Raw genomic sequence first — 23221 nt, forward strand, 5'->3', positions numbered from 1 at the left:
CTGTGGAAGGCCATAATGGCCCTGCTTTAAGTGGTTCGCTGCTCCCACAGCTCACCACGCTGTCTCTGCCTCCACCGCCATCTTGGATGATGCACCAAATTTTAAAGACTTTCATAGGTATATTATTCTCCCATATCTCATTAGTATAAGCCTGTTTTGGTGGGGTTTTTTTTGGTTTTGGGTTTTGTTTTTTTTTTGCTTTTTAAAATAATTTTATATTGGTTTGCTCACAAAGTTTGTATACATTTTGTATTCCACACTATTCTTCATTTATATTGTGTTTCATACAATCATTCCCATGCATTAAGTTTTATAAAATCAATCACCATTGGACCTTGCCCATCATGACCATCTTTTTTTGTCCCCACCGGATCATTCTTTTTTGGTACAGTGACTGTGTATTCTTTCTATCTTCTTTTAATGCTTCCTGCATCATTCAAGATTTTGCCCACAGCATCCTTCAGTGTTGCAATTCAAAGTCTGAATTTGTTTTTCAATTATTTCACCATGAGAAATACTGAATCTGTTCTTCCTTTTTGGTTTTCTAACTGTAGCTCTTCAAATATTTAATGATAATTCTTTGTTCTGACTGCTCAAGTAGCCCTTGAAACATTCTCTTCCACTCTCTTACTTAAGCATTTCTTCCCTTTGTTTTGGCTTTTCATTCTAGTGCCAAGTTTCAGACGTCCATTTTGGTCTTTTCTTACTTTCTTGTCTTTGTAATGACCTCCTTCTTCTTTCTTCATAGATGATACCTTCACGGTATCCCACCGCTTGGCTGGTCTTTTGCCAACAGTGTATAATGCATTAAATGTATTCTTTTTAAATTTTTTTTTAATTATTATTAATTTCAGGGAAAATTTACAGAGACTTTGGATTTCCATTCATTCATTGTTGCACTTTTCTCCCCTCCCAACTCTCGCCCCCAAATTTATTCTTGAGATGGCTTTTACACTCAGCTGGGATAGAGTCAAGGTTGTATTTTTGTTCTTAAGGACTTGTTTTCATTTTCATCAGCTTCAATTTGAACCTGCACATGAGTAATTTATGGTCTGCTCCACAGTCAGTCCCTAACTTTGTTTTGAATGCTGATATTAAGCTTCCTCACCACTGGACCAATAGGCAACATCATAGAAGAAAATACTGAAATTGTTAATTCTTTAATTTTATTTGAATACACAGTCAACAACCATAGTAAAAAGTCAAGAAATTAAAAGATGTGTTGTATTGGGAAAATATGCTGTCAAAGATCTCTCCAAAATGATAAAGAACAAGGTATCAGTTTTAAAGACAAAGATGTGCTTGATCCAAACCACCTTATTTTCAATTGCTTTCCTAATGTGAAAGCTGGACAAGAAATAAGGAAGCTCAAAAAAGAATTGATGCCTTTGAACTACAGTGCTAGAGAGGAGTATTGAGTATCAAAAGAACAACAGGTAAAAATCGTGAAACTTCACCTCACTTATTTTGGGGCATGCTGTCAGGAGGGCCAGTCCTTGGGGGAAAAACAGCATTCTGGCAAAGGTCAGAGAAAGGATAATACTCAACAAAATGGACTGACACAATGACTGTAGGCTTGAGCATGTTGGACACTGTGAGGAAGGCACAGGATATGGCAAAGGTCTGCACTGTTGTTGACAGGGTCTCCATGAACTGCAGTCAATTAGACAACATCTAACAACACAACAAGGCTTTCAGAAAGAAGCCCTGGTAGCACAGTGGAAAATGGTATCAGGCAGCTAATCTGCTCCAAGGGAAAACGACAAGCAGTTTCCTTCCATAATGTACAGACTCAAAAAATTGATGAAGGTTGTTAAGAGCTGGGATAATGGACAGTAGTGACTTTGTTTAGACTTTTACAGGATTAGAAAAATTGTCCTCAGAAAAGTTAATAAAACAAGTGCAAAGAAGTAACAAACTTGCTAAAGTGACAGTAAGAAGCAAAGTTAGAAATAATCAGAGAACTTTATTCCTATGTTTGGACTCAAAAGGCATTTTGGAAGCAGAAAAATTTTTGGAAAACTAGTTGTTGCTGTTAAGTGCTGTTGAATCATAGGTGACTCATAGAGACCCTATGAACGAAAGATCTGAAAGCCTGTATAACTTTCGTCCTTTCTCCAGGTTCACAGGGTTTCCAGAGGCAAGCTATTTCAGACGTGGATGCTACCCCTGCTTCTTCCAAGCTTGTTTTAGTTGGGGAGCTCCACCAAACACTGTCCACCATGGGTAACCATTATCACATTTGACATATCAGTGTCACAGTGTTCAGCTTCACAGCAACCATGAGTTACCTCGGTACAGCAAGTGAACAGACCAGGGCTATATGACCTAGAAAAATGTTTCACCAAAAACAATTAAAAACAGGCCTGAGAGCTGCGGATTAAAGTCACCCACCTTTGGCTTGGTAGCTTCATTTTCTTTCCACTTTGCCAACTGATCTTTCTCTATGCTATTGTTGTTGTTAAGTCACTCATAGTGACTGTATGAACGAAAGACCTGAATGCTTGTATAACTTTCATCCTTTTTCTGGGTTCACAAGGATTCCAGAGGAAAGTTATTTCAAAAGTGGACAAAAATCTAATATTGTTTAGGGTTTCCTACTTGTCATTCTGATAAATTATGGTCTATAAATCAATAAGGCAGAAGCAAAAGCAAACCATCACAAATTAATGATCTTTAAGGATCAATTTAAGTCCTAGAGCTCTCATGACATGACATGAAGGTCCAAAAAGGTGAATCTGACAGAGTGGGAAATTATTAAACAGTATCATTAATATTACACACAAGCAAAGACACTGCTGAAGGTTATCCAAAAATGACTGAAACAGTACATGAATAGAGAACTCCACATGTGTAACTGGGTTTAAAAGAAGCTGTGGCATAAGGAACATTATAACGAATGAGAGATGGATCTTAGCTGAAAGCAGAGAATCAGAAGAATGTCTATCAGTGTTTCATTGACTATGCAAAGGCATTTGACTATGTGTATCATAACAAACTGTGGCTAACCTTAAAAAGAATGGGAATACTATTACACTAAATTGTGCTCATGTGAAACCTATACTTAGACCAAGAGGCAGTTGTCAGAATAGAGCAGGGAAACACTGAATGTTTCTAAATCAGAAAAGGAGTGTGTCAAGAATGCTTCCTGTTTCCATACTTTCTCAATCTATACGCAGGACAGATCATCCAGAAGGCAGGGCTCTATGTGGAGGAATGTGGCATCAGGATTGGAGGAAGACTTATCAACAACCTGCATTATGCAGATGATACAACCTTGCTTGCTGAAACTGAGGAGGACCTGAAGCACTTGCTGCAGAAGCAGGCCAACAACTGCAGTCTTCAATATGGATTGAAGCTCAAAATCAAGAAAACAAAGATTTTCACTACTAGGTCAACTGGAAGCATCATGACAGATGGAGAAGAGATTGAGAATGTTAACAGTTTCAATTTGCTTGGCTCCATGATCAACATTCGAGGAACCAGAGGTCAGGAAATCAAAAGACAAATTACACTAGGAAAATCTGCTGTTAGGGACCTCTCCAGAGTGCTGAATAGGCATGGAGCCTTGAACACCAATGATGAAAGACTAAATAAGCTATGGCATGACATTAAGTATATCAAAGGACAAAATTGATTAATGGGACCTTCTAAAGATTAAATCCCTGTGTGCATCAAAACCTTTTCCAACAGAGTAAAAAGAAAACATACTGACTGGGAAAAACATCTGGCAGTACCATTTCAGACAAGGGTCTTGTATCAAAAATTTACAGAATCCTACACTGGGCCGATTGGCAGCACCATGACAGACGGTGAAGAGACTGAGATTGTTGACAGCTTCAGTTTGCTTGGCTCTGCAATCAACACTCCTGGTACCAGCAGCCAGGAAAGAAAAAGACGAATTGCACTGGAAAAATCTGCTGTAGGAGACCTCTCCAAGGTACTGAAGAGCAACCATGTCAGTCTGGAAGACCAAGGTGAGCCTGATACAGGCCATGGTCTTTGCCATTACTTGCTAAGCATCAGAGAGCTGGACAATGACTAGGGATTACAGAAGGAGAATTGATGCCTTTCAGCTTTGGTGTTGGAGAAGAGTATTGAATATACCATAGACTGCTAGGAGAGCAAACAAGTTTGTCCTTGAGAGGGTGAAGCCAGGCTGGCCTTGGAACCAAGGATTCTGAATCTCCATCTTACATACTTTGGACATGGTGCAAGGAGGGACCAGTCCTTGGAGAGGGATGTCATGCTTGGGAGGATGGAGGGACAGCACAGGAGAGATGAGATTAATGAGATGAATTGATTCTGTCACTAGGGTAACAGGGACAGGTGTATCAGAGACAGTAAGGTTGGCAAGAGATAGAACAGGGTTTAGGGCTGTTGTACATCGGGTCACTATGAGTCATAAGCAACTCAACAGCATATAACAACAACAAGACCTCCACAAGAAAAAGACTCATCATACAGTTACAAAATGGGCAAAAGACATGGAAAGAATTTTCACAGAGGAAAATACTCAGATGGACAACACATTATGAAATGCTCAAAATCACTAGTAATAAGAGAGATGCAACTCAAAAACCACAATGAGACCATCTCCCTCCAGTAGCAATGGCAAAGTTTAACGAGCAGCAAGTAATAAATGTTGGAAAGGATGTAGAAAGATAGAAACTCTTATACATCACTGGTGGGATTTTAAAATGGTACAACCTCTCAGGAAGGCAGTTTGGCATTTCCTCAAAACACTGAACACAAAAATTAAAAAAAAAAAAAATCCATATGACCCAGCTATTCAACTGCCTGGAATATACCCCAGGAAAATGAGAACTGAGGCACTGAGACTTGGACATCAATGTTCACAGCAGCATTATTCACTATGGCAAGAACATGAAACAGCCAAAATGTTCAACTATTAATGAATGGATTGAGAAATTATGGTATAGTCACCCAATGGAATACTATGCAGCAAGCAGGAGCAATGATTTTGTAAATTACTACCTAACTTGGGAGGGCCTGGAGAGCATTATGCTAAGTGAACTAACTCAGTCCCTAAGAAGAAGGTTAGGGGGAGTTGGAGCAGTGGGATGAGGATGGGTGGGGAGAGAGGGGAACTGTTAATCACAGGGTTACACAATTTGATGGGTAAAAGAAATTGGAAAGATCCAGTGTAAAAACAATGTATAGGAATTTTGTAAATAAACCAGTATAAAATAAACAAAAAAGTTTATCACCCATCAAGAGAGTAAAAGATCTCTAAAAAGTCAGAGGGAAAAGAAAAAACCAAAATGGAAATCAGAAGAGACCCTGCAAATTAAATCAGATTGTCAGGAAGTTAAGATAAAGGTAAGAGATTCTGAAATAAAAGAACTGAACAGAAGATTTCAAAAGGCAGCCTGGGAAGAAAAAAAAGAAAACTACTGTAAAGGAAACTGAAGAGACTTAGAATTGGAGAATAAAAAGGGAAGAAATACTCAGCATTTCTCAAGCGGAAAGTACTGAAAACAAGTTCAAGCCTCAAATTGCAATACTTAAGGATGCTATGGGCAAAATCCTGAATGATACTGGAAACACCAAAAGAAGATGGAGGGAATACACCGAGTTACTGTATCAAAAAGAACTAGTTGATACGGAAATATTTCAGGAAATACAATATGACCAAGAAGAGCCAACGGTAATAAAAGAAGACTTTCAAGTTGCCCTGAAGGTAGTGGCAAAAAATAAGGCCCCAGTAATCAATGAGATACTAACTGACATGTTTCAAATGACACATGTAGCCCTGGATGTGCTCACCAATCTAAGCCAGGAAATTTGGAAGACAACTGCCTGGCCAACTGCCTTGAAGAGATCCATGTTTGTTCCTATTCCCAAGAAAAGTGATCCAACTGAATGTAGATAGTAGTAAACAATATCATTAGTATCACATATGAGCAAAATACTGCTGAAAAATAGCTAGAACTACATATAGACAGAGAACTTTCAGACATTCAAGCTGGATTTAGAAGAGGTCATGGCATCAGAGTTATTACTGGTGTCAGATGGATCCTTGCACAGAATACCAGAAGAATGAAAGCAAATACCAGAAGAATGTGTATTTGTGTTTTATTGACTATCCAAAGGAATTGACTGTGTGGATCATAACGAATTACAGCTAACATTGAGAAGAATAGGAATCCCAGAATATCTAATTGTGCTTATACAAAATCTAAACCTAGGGGAGCTCTGGTGGCCTAGTGGCAAGAAGCTGCACTGCAATCCCAGAGGCGCATGGTTTGAATCTACCAGATGCTCTGCTGGGGAAGGAGGGACAATCTCCTCCTGTACCGTCAGATCCGATTTGATGGTACACACAAATAATAAAATAAAAATCAAAATCTAAACCTAGACTTAGAGGCTATTGTGCAAACAGAGAAAGGGAACACTGCACAGTTTAAAATTAGAGAAGGTGTGTGTCAGGGTTGTATCCTTTCTCCATACATATTTATCTCTATGCGAGCAAATTATTCAAGAAGCTAGACTCTAGGAAAAACAAAATGGCATTAAGACTGGAGGAAGACTGTCTTTGGACAGTGCATCTAATCTGCTCCCAACAACTTCAGCCTGCATCCTGTCCCATCATTCATCAATCTGCGCAAATTGGCCTACATCATCCAAGTTGTATGAGCCACTTCCTCAGGATTCTGAGTTTCTGTGAGACCTCTCAGCAAATCACAGAACCCAAAACACATGGATAGGAGTGGTGAAACTGACAGAGGAGGAAAAATTATTATTAGAGATGATGAACATTGTCCATTTCCATTTATAGGAACTACTTTTGTACTAATGATTATGAAATTATTTGGGCAGACAATAATGTAAAATAGGAATCAATGTCAAGGCAAAAAAAAGATCGAAGGAAGACTAATAACCCTCATTATGGGGATGATACAACATTCAGCGGGCTGAAATGAGAAGGATGTGAAGCACTTGCTGAAGAAGATCAAACACGGCAGCTTTTAATATGGTCACATCTTATTGTCAGGAAAACAAAAGTGCTACCACTGGACCAACAAGTAACATCATCATAGACAAAGCAAAGAATGAAACTGTCAACATCTTCATCTAGGATCCACAATCAATATACTTGGTACCAGCAGTCAGGAGAACAGATACATTGTACTAGGAAAGTCTGTAATCATGGACCTCTCAAAATTGTTGAGGAGTAATGATGTCAGTTTGAGGACTAAGGTGCACATGATTCAGGCCATGATCTTTTCAGTCACTTGTTATGTATCTGAGAGCTGGACAATGAATAAGGATGGAAGGGAAAAAAATATTAATGCCTTTGAATTGTGCTACTGGAGAAGAGTGCTGAATATCCCATACATTTCCAAAGAACAAACAGATATGTCTTGGAGAAGGTGCGGCCAGAGTGCTCCTTGGAGGCAAAGATGGTGGTCTTCCATCTCACATATTTTGGGTATGTTCCTAGGAGAGGTTATTCCTTGGAAAGGGACAGACATCATGCTTGGAAATGTGGAGGACAGCAAAGGAGAGGAATGCCCTTAATCAGGTGGACTGACAAAAGTGACAGCAGCAAATGGGCTCGAGTATTTCAGTGATTTTCTGACTCCAGCTCTTTGCACATTTTATTGTTAATACTTTACTCTGTCTTCCTGCGCTGCCCTTTAGAATCTTTTGTTCAACTCCTTAATATCTTGATTTCTTCCCTTTGCTTTGGCTTCTCGGCACTCTAGGGCAATACTGAGAGTTTCTTCTGACATCTATCTTGGTCTTTTCTTCCTCCTCTGTCTTTGCAATGACCTTCTGCATTCTTCCAGATAATATTTTTTATATCATCCCACAGCTCATCTGGTCTTTGCTCATTAGTGTTCAAGGCTTCAAACCTGTTCCTGAGATGGTTTTGAAATTCAGGCGGGACAGACTCAAGGTCAAATTTTGGCTCCCATGGATTTGATTTCATTTTCCTCGGCTTCAGCTTGAACTTGCATATGAGTAGTTGGTAGTATGTTCCACAATCAGCATCCAGCCTAGTTTTCACAGCTGATATTGAGCTTTTCCAGGGATTTGTTCCACAAATGTAATTGATCTGATTCCTATGCATACCATCAGGTGAAATCCATGTGTATAGCCTGCATTTATGTTTCTTATAAAACAGTATTTGCAACAATTAAGTCATTGATTGTGCAAAATTCTATCATTCTATCTCCAGCTTCATTTCTGCCACCAAGTCCATTGGGCTGTTTGGCAGCATCATGATAGATGGTGAAGAGACTGAGATTGTTAACTGCTTTAGTTTGCTGGCTCCACAATCAACATTCTTAGTACCAGCTGCCAGGAAATAAAAAGACGAATTGCACTGGGAAAGTGTGCTGTCAGAGACCTCTCCAAAGTAAAGAGCAACAATGTCAGTCTGGAGATTAAGGTGCGCCTGATACAGACCATGATCTTTGCAATTATGTGCTGTGCATCAGAGAGCTGGACAATGACTAGGGATGATAGAAGGAGAATTGATGCCTTTGAGTTGTGATGCTGGAGAAGAGTGTTGAATATATCATGGACTGCTAGGAGAATAAACAAGTTCGTTCTGGAGAGGGTAAAGCCAGGCTGCTCCTTGGAGGCAAGGATTCTGAAGCTTTGTTTGGTATACTCTGGACATGTTGCAAGATAAGACCAGTCCTTGGAGAGGGACATCATGCCTGGGAGGGTGGCGGGACAGCACAAGAGAGGAAGACCCTTGATGAGATGGACTGATTCAGTGACTGGGGTAATCAGGGTAGGTATGTCAGAGACAGTAAGATTGGCAAAGGATAGAGCAGGGTTTAGGGCTGTTGTACATAGGGTTGCTTTGAGTCACAGGTGACTTGACATCACATAACAACAACATGTCAGTGATTGTAAGAATGGCACAGAATAGGATTGAGCTCAGATTTGTTGTCCATAGGTTTGCTATGAGTTGTACTCAACATGACAGCACCTAACAACAGGAACAGTCCACAAGATGTTTTACATCTATTTTGGTGATAAGCAACTGGTATCTTAATAGCTTGCAAGATGCCATTTAAGATGCATATTTTGGTCTCTTCCTATACTGAAGGAAGACATGAAAGAAAAGCAAAGGCGCACAGAAATAATCTAAAGGATTAATGGACTACTGTATCTCAACTTCTACAACTCTGATACCCAAAGAACTAGATAGTGTCTGGCTATCACAGCTGGCCATTCTGAAAGAGATAACAGATCTCAGTAGAAAGTCCTAGACAGAAGTGGGAGGAAATGTGGAATAAAACTAAAAAACAAACAAAAAAACAAACACCACCCACCCCACCCCCCAGCCCCGTCAGGCTTACTAGTAGAACCCCTGAGGCTATGATCCTCAGTTAGTCTGTGAACTTGGAAAAAAAACTCATCCCTGTGGCTCAACTTTCAGTCAAACAACAGATGTATAAGGTTAACAGCACCACAGAGACACTTAGTCCTTAGAAAAACTCACTGTTTAAGGTTAATAGGCAGTATTTGCAAGGGCGAGGAAGAGATGGAAGAGGCCGATTGAAAGAAATGAGAATCGCAGAAAGGAAGTGGGAAAAGTGTGGTTACACTCTGAGTACTGCAATTAGCTTATAAAAGAAAATATGTGTGAATGGCTGAATGGAAAATCAACTTGTTTTGTGAACTTTCATGGAAATAACAATTAAAAAGGATCAATCTAAAACCTTCACGTGCTTAAGCAAATCTGCAAGCAACTATAATAAACCTGCTAGAATTTATTATTAAACCTCAGTATGAATTTCATCTTATGAAGGAAATAGCTGCAATCCCACAATTACAATCATAGAATCACTTGGAAACTGTAAACAAACAAAAAAGTATTTTCTAAGTTTTTCTACATACTAGCAATATAGTGGTCTATTTTAAGTATTTACATGTTCACCTTCACCAGGTCATACATAAAAACTCAAACTCTGCTGTTGAGCAGGAACTGACTCATAGCTGACCCTCTACCATGTTTTTAGAAAGCTAGAAATAGCATGGTAGCAAATTGCCCCTTTCTCCACACCTGTTGATGGATTTTAACCTCCAGAGAGGCATCACCTTTGGGTTAGCAGTGCAACTCCCTAAGCCACCAGAACTCCGTAGGCCCAAACAAAGACGTGTAAACATCAGGAAACAACTAATTACCTACATAGTTAAAGAATATTGTTGTTGTTGTTGTTGTTATGTGCCGTCGAGTCATTTGTGACTCATAGCGACCCTATGTACAACAGCCCTAAACCCTGCTCTATCCTGTGCCAATCTCATTGCCTCTGACACACCCATCCCGATTACCCCAGTCACTGAATCAATCCACCTCATAGAGGGTCTTCCCCTCCTGCGCTGTCCCTCTACTCTACCCAGCATGATGTCCCTCTCTAAAGACCTGTCTCTCCTTACAACATGTCCAAAGTATGTCAGGCGAAGCCCCAGAATTTTTGCCTCCAAGGAGCAGCCTGGTTTAACCCTCTCTAGGATGGATCTGTTTGTTTTCTTGGCAGTCCATGGTACATTCAATACTCTTCTCCAGCACCACAGCTCAAAGGCGTCAATTCTCTTTCTATCCTCCCTAGTCATTGTCCAACTCTCTGATGCATAACAAGTGATTGCAAAGACCATGGCCTATATCAGGCGCACCTTAGTCTCCAGAGAGACACCGCTGCTCTTGAGTACTTTAGAGACGTCCCTAACAGCAGACTTTCCCATCGCAATACGTTTTTTTATTTCCTGGCTACTGGTGCCAAGAGTTTTGACCATGGAGCCGAGCAAACTGAAGCTGTGAACAATCTCAATCTCTTCGCCATCCATCCTGATGCTACCGATTGGTCCAGTGGTGAGAATCTTTGTCTTTTTGACATTGAGCCTCAGTCCATATTGAAGGCTGCAGTCCTTGACCCTCTGCAGTAAGTGCATGAGGTCCTCCTCAGTTTCAGCGAGCAGGGTTGTGTCATCTGCATAATGCAGATTGTTGATAGATCTTCCACCAATACTAACGCCACGCTTCTCCTCATAGAGTCCAGCCTCTCGGGTAATCTGCTCTGCATACAGGTTGAAAAGGTATGGAGACAAGACACATCCTTAGCGTACACCCTTCCCAATTTTGAACCATGCGGTGTTGCCCTGCTCTGTTCTGACGACTGCCTCTTGGTCCAAGTACAGGTTTCGCATTAGCATGATTAAATGTTCTGGGATTCCCATTCTTCTCAGAACCAGCTACAGTTTGTTATGATCCACGCAGTCAAATGCCTTTGCATATTCAATGAAACACAGATAGACATTCTTCTGGTATTCTCTGCTTTCAGCTAAGATAGTACTGCAAAAACATGTCGGGACCAGATACACCATGTTAACTAAAACCAACAGTTAATTTAAGTTTGAAAAAGCTTAAAGAAATGTTCTCAGCAAGAAACTTGGTACTAATACAAACAATTTAAAGCAATCAAGTGTTATATTCAATAAATCATCCTAATTTTATGATATACTTAGGCATGTATCAAAAAGAATGATTGTGCCCTACTTATGGGTTTGTTTTTTAAAAATTATTTTTCACTTGAGTAAAGGTTACAAATCATATTGGGTTTTTTATACATTTATAGACATTTTGTTTTATAACATTATTTTTATATTATCATTGACTAATTAAAATATGTCGAAACAATCCTCATTGTGCACTGCTGCCTTTCCCTCACTCAAATTATTAATTTATTCAATTTTACTCTCCTTCTCATCCCTGTTAACTGCCAAGATTGACTGTATCTTTATGTAAACCCTTCCTTACTTTTGAAACTGAAAAATGTAATTTTTCTCCTATATGAAAAAGTCTCAAGTAAAACTGGACCAGTTTAGTAATAAACGTTCCCTGTCCAGTAAGAAGAAAAAAGGACTAAGGCAAGGTGAATGTTGGGAGAAGATGAGGCTAAAGGGGCAGAACACCACCCAACACTGTTTCTACAAAGATTCAAACCAAAAGTTCATTAAGTGACTTTTTATTGTAAAATCTGGCTTCAAGTTAGATTTTCAAGTAGCTGATATTAAGAAGAAACTATGTTAACTAAAAAAAAAATAGTTTACATAGCCTGGTTTAAAATGTATTTAAAATAAAAAAAAAAGTACTGCCATCAAGTTAGAAGCTGACCCTCCAGTGGATTTTCAAAGGCTACAAATCACAGAGGAGGGGACTGTCCATCCCTCCCCTGGGAGCCATGGGTGGATTAAGATAACTGAAATGGCACCACTTTTGGGTTAGCCCAATTTTTTGTTTCATTTTTTTAGCTCAAAGCACAACTCCCTACCACTAGGCCACCAGAGCTTCCTAAAATACATGTTGTTGCTTAGGTGTCATCAAACTGGGTACAACTCCAAGAACAAACTGGGAGGAGGGTAGAGAGAATAGTGAAACAATGAATGAGTGGAAGCCCAAAATCTCTGTAAATGTTTATGAAAATTAATAAAATATAATTATAGAAAAAAAAAAAAACCAAACTGGGTACAACTCATATTGACCCTATGAACAACAGATCTGAAACCTGTCTTATTCTATGCCATCCTCCCAATCAATGACACACTTGAGCCCATTACTGTAGACACTGTGTCAATCTACTTGAGATTCTTCCTCTCCTTCACAATCCCTATACCTTTCCATGCATGATGTCCCTCTCCAAGGAATAACCTCTCCCAATGACACGCCCAAACTACGTGAGACAAAGCTTTATCATCTCTGACTCCAAGGAACACTCTTTTGGCAGTCAATGGGATAGCCAGTATTCTTTTCCAACACCACAATGTTTAAAATTAAAATCACCAAAAAAGAGAGAGAGAAAAAAGTGGATTTGTAATGAGTTTTGTTCTCATACATTCTTAAGTGTTCTACGTCCTTTATAAACTTACTCACTCAGTATGGTTTAGTTGGGAATCTTTCGAAGATGTCTGCTTACAAAAATTGAAAAGGCAGATAACAAGTTTATCTTTTATACAACCTTTGCTAAATTGTAGCACCGTATTTCCCTCCAAAGAAGCTATACAGCATATGCTTACTTTAACAACTGAACTGACTTTTGTTTCACTGCATCTAAGTGGTGAGTACTTTATTTAGAAGGGGGGCAAGAATTTTTTAAACAAAAGAACAAACAAGAGAAGGAAAGGAAGCAAAATACTATTATTTAACAGGAAACAAAAAAACTTCAACTAACATTCTTTCAACACAAAATGTCCACTGGGGAAATGCTGCAGAGAAAATGTCATGATAACATATTTTAAGACATGAAATGACCTCAATGCAAAATATTCATTGTCACTATTTTTTTGTTTCATTTTTAGCTCAAAGGAGTTACCATATCTCATCATTTACATTCTTTATTTTTGGTTTAACCATTCCCACTGGGTGGGTAGAACCATTTCAATTTCATTTTCTTTACAGTCTATTTTTCTTCCTGATTCTTCAATAGTAAGTTCCTTGATCTTAGTTGCTGTCTATGCATTTTTAGACAAGAAAGGACCTTGAAGGGTCATCAAGTCTATCCTGCTTTCCAGGAGAATACATAACTAAACAATTTCAGTAGATAAGAAAGTATCAAAAGAAAATGCGTCCTGTTCATTATTAACAATATGTTATTTTAATCTACACAAACATTTCCATTCACAATTTGCAAATGTAAAAAAAAAAGAAAGTAAAAATTAAAACCCCAAAAGAGGAAGGATTTTAAAAATGCATTTATCAGCTAAAATTGCTCAAACATAAATTCAACTGTCAGGTCTAAAATTAACACACAGGAAAGTTGTTGGCTGCCAGCACAAAGCCATTAGTCCCCAGAGATATCTTTTAATGTACTGTCTTATGTGTAGTACCATTTCACATACAACACAGAGCCTGGCAAACCTGACCACCAAACCAATAAACTATAATTACATGATAAATATTTGTGCGCATATATACTTAATACACATTATAAAATATCATGCATACACTCTCAGTAGAGAGTCCTGAAAGAGAAGACGACTCTCAATGAGAAGGACGGACACAGTGGTTCCAACAATGGTTTCAAGTATAGCAGCAATTACGAGGATGGGCCAGGATCAGGCAGTGTTTCATTCTACTTCATAATTACTTGGGGTCATTATGAGTCAGAACCCACTCACCAATTTGACAGCACATCACACCACACACACAAATTTACATTTAGTCTTAAGATTTTACGAAAATGAAAAGTTATGTCTAAATTGGAGATGGCAATATTATAGGGAAACTACAAGGCAACTTGTGCACAAACCACAACAATTAATTTGCTAATTTAAAATGACCGATCATGGGTGACCTAGTGGCAAGAAGCTGTGTGGCAATCCTGAAGGAATGTGGTTCAAAACCACCAACTGCTATGCAGGAGAAGGATGGGCAATCTCCTCCCTTGCAATTCACTGCCTCTGAAAACCTGGTGAAGGGTCACTTATGAGTCAATTCTGACTCAATGGCACACAACAACAATGTAAAATATTCAGAGAATGGTGTTCTTCCTAAAAATTTCCAAAACAGAATTCACCTGATGACAGAAAACATACAATTAAGGAGAAATATCTAGCTTTTTTAATACTTATAAAAAGTGAGATGAGAGGTCTTGGAAAAGAATTTTTTTAAAAAATGCAGGAAAGGAAGGTAGATTTCAGAAATTACAGTTTAAATAATATTTCCCAGAATAATGCTAAAATAGGCACGTAGTTCCAACCTACCAATTCCTCTGAGGGAGAAAAATGGGCAATATACTCCTATGTGATTAAAACTGTCTCTGAAAACCTGCCGGAGGGTCAGCTATGGGTCGGCTCTGATTCGAAGGTACACAACAACACAATAATAAGTTATTAATTCTTTTAAAACAAATGGCCAGGAATACAGTGATCTTTAAACACATAAAATAACCAAGTGCAACTAATGTCTAAATTTTCTTCTTGAGAAGATCACTAGTATGGAAGCTAATGGATATGAGACATAAGATACTTAGTTTCAACGAGGCACCTTACAAAGTCACTTCTGATACTACATTGAAAATATAGCTTAGATGATAAAAATTCAAGTGGGTCATAACTAAACTGTATTGGGAAAGAATGCGTAATTATTTCAACTGAATGATAGTTTGGGTGTCTTGGGTAACATAAATAGTTAGAGCATGTGACTACTGAACAAAAGGTTGGAAATTTTATTCCATACAGAGCCATTTCAAAGGAAAGACCTGGTGATGTATTTTCAAAAAAGCAGCTATCAAAAACTCTACTGAGTACAGTTCTACTCTAATATATGAGAATAAGTCTGGACCAACTTGATTATAACTGGTTTGGTTTTAGTTTCATGATAGTCTACTTATGTTGTTGGTCATTGCTCCAATGTTATTCATATTTACTAGTTATTTACAATGAAAATATAGGTTTCAAATTTATCAAAGATAGAAAGAATGGTCAAGAGTCTGAACAATACAATCAAGCTAAAACCGTAAGCCAAAACCAACAAGATGACAATTACTGGGATACATGTAAATTACATTAAAAGAAATCAACTACAAAAATTTATGCTTCAATCCTGGAACAAAACTCATCCCTGGAAACACATGCAACTAAACTGATGGGGAACATCATTTAAGGAATAGCTCACAAAATTTGGGAGTATTTGCCTCAGAAAGGAAAGCCTTACCAGAGCAATTATCAATTATTGGAAGTTTTATTATGCTGACAAGGAATGTGATTTATTATTGTGGTATATAAAAACCTATACCAATTATAAATATGAGTGTTTTAGGTTTATCATCAGCAGAACTAATGAGCTTTAGCACAATATAAACAATGTTCTAAAAGCAGGACTCCAGTAATAGACCAGGGTAGCTATGAAGTAGGGACCTCTTCCTTACAGCATTCAAAAGGTAAAAGATCGCACATTTGAGACTCCAAATAAGATTCATTTTTACATTTTGCAGATATATCTGATCTCCAAAAGATGACTGAATTAGTCGGCTAAGGAAAGCAACACTTGCAAATGGGTACATGTTAGAAAAGTTTAGAGACTTTTCCTTGACATGTTTCTGCAGAGATGATTTTTATTATCTCTTTTTCAGAGAAACTATCAACAAATTAAAGCTTAAATTAGTGTTGCATTTGGTTTTCTCAGTGAAAAGTCTGTACCTTAATCTGTACCTTCATGGAAGGATAAGGGACAATTATATGTCAGTCAACTAGTCTCAAGAGAGAATTGTTTTCATTAGACATTTACACAACTGTACTACTTGCTCCACCTAAAACTTCCTTGCAAGGAGAAGGCTCCGCCTCATCAGACGTGGATAGGAGGCAGCAGTAACACTGACCACCTCCCACTGCAGCCTAGGAAAAAGCTCCGTCTTGACATGCTCAAAACAATAACTTTTGAGAACTTCAGAGCAGCTGTGTTCAGGCAGAGTCATGGAATGTACTTGAGGCAAAGTAGTTGCTTACATGTTGGTTCAGAAGGAAAAAAAAAATCTTACTTAATTTTGGGTCAAAAGTAGAGAGAAAGAAGAACAAAATGCAGTAAAAGTGGCTATTAACATTTAAAAGCCATAGTGAACAAAGGCATTAAAAAGTTACAATACTGAAACTACACTGAGCATAAACTTTGATTCACAAATTAAAGACAGAGCACCTTATTTTCTGCTAGGTGGTACACCAGTCAGGATGAGAGATGGCGGAGGGATGGTCTTGCACTGAGTAACTCTCAAGTAAAAGCTACCACAAATTCTAAGAGGGAAGAATAAAACAAGGACTCCCCTCTCTCACTGGATTTGTGTATGTGCAGCTGCCAGGTTGTCTGATCATCTACTAAGCAATGTTCTTAATGTGAAATACTCAACTCAGTAATTAAAACCTAAGAGTTTAGTAATTAATTGCCCTCATTGTTCCTGGCCAAGAGGAAAAACTGTAAATAATTTTAAAAAATCAAAAGTCAACACAAAACTACATACTCCAGTTTCTTTGCATACAATACCATCACCAGTATTTCAGACATTATTTTGCTCCTCAACAGTAAACAAAGGAAAAGAACATACAGAAAAATGTATGCAACAGAAAATAAGTTATTAATTGACTATCTTAGTCCAATTCATGATTAAAAGATACACAACTACCAAAGGGCAAAGATTTTTTGCGCAGAATTAAGAACAAACTGGTAAGATTACTTAGAATACCTGCCAAACTTTTCTTTAGCTTCTTTTCTTAAAGACATGTTATATTTCGCAATAACTTCCACTTACTTACCTTACATTCTCCATGTTTAAGTCCAATTTTAGTTTGACTTCCCCAATTCCTGCCCTTAAGATAGGACATATCTTCTGCTTTTGAGTTTAAACACACACACACACACACACACAACACCCTGAACCTTTTACACCTTCCTAAAAGAGGTCTATTTTATTTACACTACTTGTTTTTAGAGGTAGTTAAGTTAAAACAAATTGTAATCCATCCATATTAACTAACAGCTCTTTAAGAATATGAGTGGGGAAGGCATACATTTAACAAAACAAATTCAGTATACCTTCTCATGCTTAAATGCCGATAAAAGTATATCTAACTTTAAATTTACTACAAAAAATGTTAAACATAGGAATCGCGTGAGCTAACTTAGAAAAACTCTGCATACCCACTAACTTATCTGACAGGGCCCTCTGTCTGTCAAGTAAAAACAAAATTTTAACACTAGGAAAGTAGAAACATGAGAACTTGGGTAGGAAGTGTTCTGAGTAGTAAACATCTCAGTCAGTGAACATAACAAGCAATTCTGAGTAACATCTAAGTTCCTGTGGGATTCCATCTTGGACCTCTCAAGTTCTAACCCCACCATCCCTGTGTTTAAGAAGTGGCAAAGTGTGGAAAGGGGAAAGAAAGAATGGAAATCTGAGTAGAAGTGCCAAAAATGTTCCTTCGGTCCTCACATTTCTGAAGGCTAGCACCAGTCTGAGTGACATGCCCTTCTAGAAGCCCTAAATCAATATCCAGCCTCCTTCTGATCAGTTATGTCTGTATCACCTGTCTCTAGGAACTTTTTCTACCCCTCTGGACTTTCATTCCCTTCCCAAAGCCATGCCTTCTGGCTAATCAGCTCACTCCATTAAATCTTTCTAAATTAAAATCCACTCTATTTTTTCCCCGAAATTTTTTTATATCCTGTCCCTGATTGTCTTTTTCTTAATTCAATCGAAAAGCCTCATTTCCAGTGGTTTCCTACAACGTCTTTCCAGATACTATAATGCCAAGTTTGCACCTGATCAAGATTCCTGATTCTCACCCACTCATCCCTATCTCCTGCCTATGCATTTTCCAATACCAAACACTTAACTCCACTCTTTGGGAAGTGCTGGGTCTTTAACCTAGTTTAGAATCCCTCCCCTGTATCCTATTCTACCTCATTCCATGACCCTTCCTTTAGGCTCCACTAGACTACCCTTCCCTGAGGATTCAACTCCCCTCTCCTTGCCACGCCCTGTGCCCCCCGGGGCTACTTACCCCAAGTTCTCCCCACACTTCAGGCCTCAGGCCCCGCCTTCCTCCCCCCAAAGGAAGGAGGCGGGAGGAAGGAGAGAAGAGAGGCGGCACTTCACAACCTAAAGGCGACCACCCATTAGTGCTTAGCGACGCCAATTGCAGCTTCCCTTTCCCTTATTGGTCAGTTTTAGTCCCTACCCCACCCTCTTCCTCAGACAGGGCCCGGCCACCGCCTCAGCGCCCCCGTCCAACACAGACTGGGAGGGGAGACCATAGTCTGGGACACTGGGACTGGCCCAAGTTGAAGGGGGGACTCCCGTCAGATCATGCACTAGCTAATATGAACAAGACTTACCCGCTGGTAGCTCCGCCGCCTCCTGCCCGCCCGCGCTCCACCCCACAATCTGTCTCCCGCTCCTTCTCTCCCCCCTCAGCGCAGCAGACACTTTCCTCCTGTCCGACCAGGCTCGCTCACCTCTCGCGAGAAGGGGGGAAGGGCGAGATCCGTTGGGGCTGAGTTGGAAAGAGCCCGAGGGGCGGGGCTCCAGGAGGCGAAGAGGCTGGACTTTCAAGGTGGGAAGGGTTCGAGAGGGAATCTGAAGGTGTTTTATATACACAAGTCACACGTGGTTGGCTGAAGACTGGGGGGAGGGCGGAAGGGAAATTTTATAGATGCTTGTAGTAGTGGAGCGGGAGAAAGATGTGGCAGTAGAACTCAGTAAAGATTTTGAGCCTTGGAAACTTTATTGGGCAGTTCTACTTTGTCTTATTCCCTCATCCTCTTTTGATATTTCCAGGACCATTCAAGATTTGCCCATAGCATTCATAAGTATTGTAACTTGTTTTTTGTAATTTGTTTTTCAGCTTAAGAAATGGTGAGCGAGTTCTTCCCTTTATATTCTCCAAGTCACTGCCCATTCAGTTATAGTAGTTTGCTTTGTCCTCTCTAGCTGCCTTTTGAAATTTTCTATTCCGCTCCTTTATTTCGGCATCTCTTCCCTTTCTTTTGGCTTCTTGACTCTAGTGTAATGTTCAGGGTCTCTTTTGACATCTCTTTTTGGTTTTTCTTTCTTCTTGGTTCCATTGTACTTTTTGCTCTCTTCATGAATGATATCCTTAATGACATCTCACAACTTATCTGGTCTTTGGTCACTGGTATTCAGTGCTCCAACGCTGTTCTTAAAGTTGATTTTTAAATTAAACTGGGCTAGACTGGGTAATAGTAGTCAGGAGATGTATTGCACTGGGAAAGTCTAGTCAGAGAACTCTCCAAATGATTGTGGAGCAATGATGTAATTTTGAGGACTGAGATGTGCCTGACTCTGGTCATAGTCTTTTCAGTCACTTGGCTGTGCATCTGAGAGCTGGACAATGAATATGAATGACAGAAGAATTGATGCCTTTGAATTGTGATGTTGAATAATCCACAGAAGAGTGCTGAATAGCCCATGGACTGCCAAAAGAATAAGCAGATAACCTAAAGTGCTCCTTGGAGGCAAAGATGATAAAGCTCTGTCTCACATAGTTTGGACGTGTTGCTAGGAGAAGTTATTCCTTGGAGAGAGGCATCATGCTTAGAAACTTAGAAAGGTGGAGGGACAGCAAAGGAGAGGAAGACCCTCAACCAGGTGGCTTGACACAATGAATGACTGCAGTAATGGGCTTGTGTGTGTCAGAGATTGTGAGGATGGCACAGGGTACAACAGGGCTAATGTCTGATAGTCATCGGGTCATTAATGAGCAATACTCCATTCAATGGTGCCTGGTAACAATAATAACAACTCTGTACTATAGGATCATTGAAGGGCCCTGGTGGCATGGTAGTTAATTGTTTGTCTGCTGGCCATAATTTTGACAGTTGTAATCCCTCAGCGACTGTTGGAGAAATGTGAGAAAGTCGATCCTCAGCACCAGGACAATAGGCAGCATCAAGAGCAACAATTTTCTCTTGCTCAGATCCACAACACCAGTGACACCAGCAGTTGGGAATCAAAAGAGAAATTGCATTGGGGAGATCTGCTTTCAAGGACCTCTCTAGAGTGCTAAAGAGTAACAATATAAGTGGAGAGACTAAGGTGTGCCTGATTCTGGACATGGGCTTCACAATGGCTTGATATGCATCTGAGAGCTGGACAGTTATACAAATGACAGAAGAAGAATCAATGCCTGTGAGTTGTGGTGCTGGAAAAGAGCATTAACAAAGCATGGACTGCCAAGAGAACAAACAGGTCTGTCCTAGAGAGGATGAAACTTAACTGTATCTTGGAAGCAAGGATTTTGAAACTCTATCTCACATACTTTGGGCATGTGGACTGATGGATCCAGTCCTTCGAGAAAGAGGACATCATGCTTGGAAGGGTGTTCAATGCAGGTGAGGAAGATCCTGATTTGAGATGTATTGACATTGTGACTGTGTCAGTGGGGTCGGGTGTGTTACAGACAGTGAGATTGGCTCAGGATAGAGCAAGGTTCAGAGCTGTTGTTCATAGGTTCATTATTAGGTGTAGTCAACTTGACATCGCATAACAACAACTTTTTTAAAAAAATTTAAATTTATTATTAATTTCAGTAAAAATTTACAGAGGCTTTGGATTTCCATTCATTCATTGTTGCACATTTCTCCCCTCCCAAGCCTCCCCCCCAGAACACTACCCTCTTGGAAAAGTAAAAGAAAAATTATTTTATTGTTTTACAAACCCTCCCCCAGGTCCACTCCACCATGTAGCCATTGCTCTAGACTCCTGTCATGACAGAAATACCTAATCACATATCTCTTTAAGACAGTTTTCTCCCTCATCTGTTTCAGTGCAGTATACATTACTGAACCCATTTTACTCAGTCTCTCCCCAACCCCAAGGTCAGTCCTCTTTTACAACAGTGGCACCATGCAATATTTGTCCTTTTGTGACTTGGATACTTCACTCAGCATAATGTTCTCCAGAGTCAACCATTTTGAATAATATTGCATGAGTTCCTTGTTTTTCAATGCAGCATAGCATTCCATTGTATGAATATACCACAGCTTCTCTATCCATCCGTTTGTTGATGGGCACTTAGGTTGATTCCAACTCCTTGCTATTGTGAACAAAGCTGCAATAAACATGGGTGTGCATACAACAACAACTCTTGTTAAGATTTACAGCCTTGAAAGAAATACATGGTTAGCTATTATTTGCATGACAATAGTTCAGGATAAAAGGTGCGCAACAAAATGCACTGCAGGGTGGGGAGAGGGAGAAAATTGTGCAAAAATGAAGGAATCTTTTTAAAGGCAAAAGCGAACTGGGGATGTAGGGAGGAAAATATGCAACAATGAATGAATGAATGAATGAATGGAAATCAAAGTTTTCTGTAAACTTTTGTTAAAATATCAATTTTTTTAAAAAAGATTTACAGCCTTCACATCCATGTTTATTGCTGCATTGTTCACAAAAGCAAAGACATGGAAGCAACCTAAGGGGCCATCAAAAAATGAATGGATAGAGAAGCTGTGGTATATTCACATAATGGAATACGACACAGCACTGAGAAACAAGGAACTCATAAAATGTTATTCAAAATGGGTGACCCTGGAAGACGTTATGCTGAGTGAAATAGCTCAGTCACAAAAGAACAAATACAGCATATTGCCACTGTTATAACACTGTTATAAAACAGGACTGACATTGGGGGTTTGGGGGAAAAGAAGAAAAGGGAGTAAATAATAAACACTGCATTGAAATAGATGAGAGACAGAATTGTTTAAAAGGAATATCTGATTAGGCATTATTTGCATGACAACAGTTCAGAATAAGAGGTACATAGCAAAATGACTGTGGAGGGAGGAAATTGTGCCAAGAATGAATGCATTTTTTAAAGAGAAAAGTGAACTTGGGAGGGGAGTGCGGGTGGGGAAGAAAATGTGCAACAATGATTGAATGGAAATTCAAGTTTTCTGTAAACTTTCATTTAAATTACAATAAAATACTTTTTTAAAAAATTTACACACACACACACACAAAGATTTAGGAACCTGAGGAAAGGTTGCTATAAGGCTGAATCCATTCTATGACAGTGGGTTTGGTTTGACTAGTTGTTATGTGCTATGAAGTGGACTAAAACTCATAGCGACCCTGTTAACAATAGATCTAAACCTTGTTCTATCCTGCACCATCCTCTTGATCTCAGTCATGCTCAAGGCCATTGTTACAGTCACTGTGTAAATTCATCTTGTTGAGAGTCTTCCTCTCTTTTCTCTGGCTTCCACCTTTCCAGGCATGATGTCTTTTTTTTTTCCTTTCTTTTTCTGTTTTTTCAAGAACTGGTCCCTGACATGACCAAAGTATGTGAGGTAAAGTTTCATCACCCTTGCCACTGAGTGCACTTCCTTCAGGAAAGACTTTTCTTCTTTGAATGGGTATTCACTATTCTTCTCCAAAATCACAACTCAAAAGAGTTAATTTTTTTTAGTCTTCCTTATTCATTATTCAATATTCAGATGCATAGAGAACAAATGAAAATACCATGACTTGGACTAGGCATACTTTAATCTTTAAATGAACGTCTTTGTTCTAGCACTTTGGACAGGTCCTTGACATCAAGTTTCCCCATTGCAACTCATCTTTTGATTTGTCTATTTGTGTTTTATTGACTATGCAATGGCATTTCACTGTGTGGATCATAACAAAGTATGGATAGCTTTGAGAAAAATGGGAGTCCGAGAACA

The 23221-nt window shown here is 39.1% G+C and overlaps 1 protein-coding gene across 1 annotated transcript in view; it reads right to left on the minus strand.

The window, feature by feature from the left end:
- ATF7 (activating transcription factor 7) overlaps positions 1-18952 on the minus strand; it is a 159957-nt gene extending 141005 nt beyond the window's left edge. The window contains exon 1 of the mRNA XM_006883907.1: positions 18872-18952. The gene's annotated coding sequence lies outside the window, so the exon portion shown is untranslated. The remainder of the gene's footprint in view (positions 1-18871) is intronic.
- Between the last annotated feature and the right edge of the window lie 4269 nt (positions 18953-23221).

The sequence above is a fragment of the Elephantulus edwardii genome, unplaced genomic scaffold (assembly GCF_000299155.1).
Source record: "Elephantulus edwardii isolate Elephantulus edwardi_28Jun2011 unplaced genomic scaffold, EleEdw1.0 scaffold00030, whole genome shotgun sequence".
Classification (NCBI taxonomy): domain Eukaryota; kingdom Metazoa; phylum Chordata; class Mammalia; order Macroscelidea; family Macroscelididae; genus Elephantulus; species Elephantulus edwardii.